Raw genomic sequence first — 2432 nt, forward strand, 5'->3', positions numbered from 1 at the left:
TATAAACCTTTATGGACGAGATTGATATATGAGCGAAATGACTGAGTTTTCATTTTTGACATTTTCTTTTCTTTGGGTTTCGGTCCGTAGGCAAATCGTTTTTTTTTAATATTTTGGATTGAAATGTTGAGGTAGAGGGCAGCATGCTAAAATGATTTAAGTTTTTGTACTGTTATTGTGCCGTAAACTGTGGATTTCTTTGATATGTTGTGTATAAATTTGTGAGGGTTACTGTATGCAAAAGATTGAATAGCTGATTGTGGTACGATAAAAAGTCGAAATTTTGTAATAACCTTTTGTGTATAACTTTTTCCTTGTGTGGATCTGGCATTGAAGAAGCCAGTATATAGTTTTAACAGATTTAGCTTTTTACGTAACTTTTGTTAAAAACCTTTGATTTTGTTGTATAATTTGCATTTTTCATTTTATAATTATAATTTTTATTTCTTTGTTGTGGTTGCACCTGCTTATATTTTTAGACGTTTTTTTTCAGTGGTGATAAACATAGAATAAAGCAGATTGTGACTTTTTAAATATTCAAATTACTGTGTTGTATGTTTTTGTTTGGTGTCCCTTACATGTATTCAAGGAGAGATACAGTGGATTCTTCCACGGAAATACGGCTAGTTTTATTTATTACAACAATCACCTGGAATTCCTTTTCCAAATTTAAAGAAATAAGCATGGTAAGAAACTATTAATTCTTTGTATGAATAAAAGAGGCATTTAAAATCGCATTAAATTGTCTTAAAATTTAAAAGCTCAGTAGAATACAACAATTTCTTTTATCATATTAATTATTAAACAGGGAAACAGGTGAGTCAAATTAAAACCAACACACAATTTAATTATTTGTAGGATTCTCAACACAATTCAAGGCATCTTTACTCGACTTCAAGCATTCAAATGCGTCAAGCCTAAAAAAGGAGACATTGAGTAAAAAACTTATGCACAGAAAAAGTAACGAGAATTGTGCAGACCTGTTAACTATTTATTTCATGCCACCACTAGCTAAAACTCTTGAATGAAAATCTGCAAAAAGTCAAAGCCATAGCCATAGATATTAAAAATTTACAAATCGACGAAATTACCTTCACATAGTGTGACTCCTTGGGTTGGATAGCTCCAATTAAATGATCTCGTTGACCAATACTGCAAAGTTCTTTACGGCGAAGGTGATCTCAACATCGTGGAATACGACAAGCCACATTCCGATAATGGTAAACACGAATGCAATACTGACTGTTCTGTAATTTATGCTCTTTAGAATGATGGAAACATTTGTGATGTGGTAGCTGTCGTAATGCTATCTATTGCTGTTTTGAGACCAGCATATTTTAATATTTCAAAAATTACTTGAAATCGGTAAGAATTCTAGATTAACACTTCCCTTCATTTTTCCATGCGAACCAACTAAATATCGTCGGTACTGTTAACCTTTTTTTAATTTTAATTTTTATACTGGTAAGTATCTATTATCTATGTTCTTGCGATGACATATTTGGTGCAGTTTAATATTGTAGGAAACGTTTGCGCGAAAGCATTTATTCTTTATCCGTTAATTTTTTTACTATTTTTTATAAGTTAACTTCGCTCTGTAATAATGACCTGGTTAAGCGAAGACAATGTCGATGTGTCTTTTGTATTGCCGAATTACCAGGATGATAACGCAATATCTGATTCAGACTCGGACTGCGAAATTCATCCCGTTGGTTTAGGGACATAGGTAACAGTGGTGAGCAGCTACATTTTACTAACCATAAAAATAGCTGGAGTAATACTTGGCTTCTTTTCATTTTCCATGTTGCTCCTTTGTATCTGAAGATTAAAGAAAGTGATCCAAATAAGACCACACAATAAAGAAAATCAAATAAGAATGATTTACTAAGCGATGCAAAGATTGAAGGCAAAAACGCTATGAATAGTGGAACGAAAAGCCAAGTAAATCCTAATGAGCACAAATGTTATGTGTGCAGTGTAGCTGCATCAACTCGATTCAATTCAAACGTCATACTTCTCGGTATCATAAAAAAGAAGATGCCAAAAAAGCGCAAGACGTTTATAAGCTTTCGAACAACTAATCAAAGGGTTAGTTGCTACAAAATCTACCTTTAGCGCAATAGTGGAAAATAAGCCTGCAACTGTACTGGTACCAACTGTAACTGGTCCTCAAAAAAAAGCGTTCAAAAAGGGTTTTATTTAACGAAAAAAGGAAAATAACATCGAACGTGTGGTTTTCAAGAACAACTTTGAACGAAAATCATCTTTCGATGATACATTTTTCTGGTTAGCTATGTAGAAAAGGAACACAGAAGCAGATTTGCTATAACTTTTTAGCTTCGTGATTGATTTATGTACAATAACTAACTAACACATCTTGTTTTACTTTTTCAATTTAAAAGGACTATTTTATCAATTTTTCGAAAACTTTC

General features: G+C 32.4%; 1 long non-coding RNA gene across 1 annotated transcript; it reads right to left on the reverse strand.

Annotated features, from left to right (window-relative positions):
- Positions 1-732: 732 nt before the first annotated feature.
- On the reverse strand, positions 733-1281 carry LOC130636327 (uncharacterized). Its single transcript, XR_008982258.1, has 2 exons — positions 1092-1281; positions 733-917 (listed from the first exon to the last, which is right to left on the reverse strand). It is a non-coding gene; the product is annotated as an uncharacterized LOC130636327 (long non-coding RNA).
- Positions 1282-2432: the final 1151 nt, after the last annotated feature.

This window comes from Hydractinia symbiolongicarpus, chromosome 3 (genome assembly GCF_029227915.1).
Source record: "Hydractinia symbiolongicarpus strain clone_291-10 chromosome 3, HSymV2.1, whole genome shotgun sequence".
Lineage (NCBI taxonomy): Eukaryota > Metazoa > Cnidaria > Hydrozoa > Anthoathecata > Hydractiniidae > Hydractinia > Hydractinia symbiolongicarpus.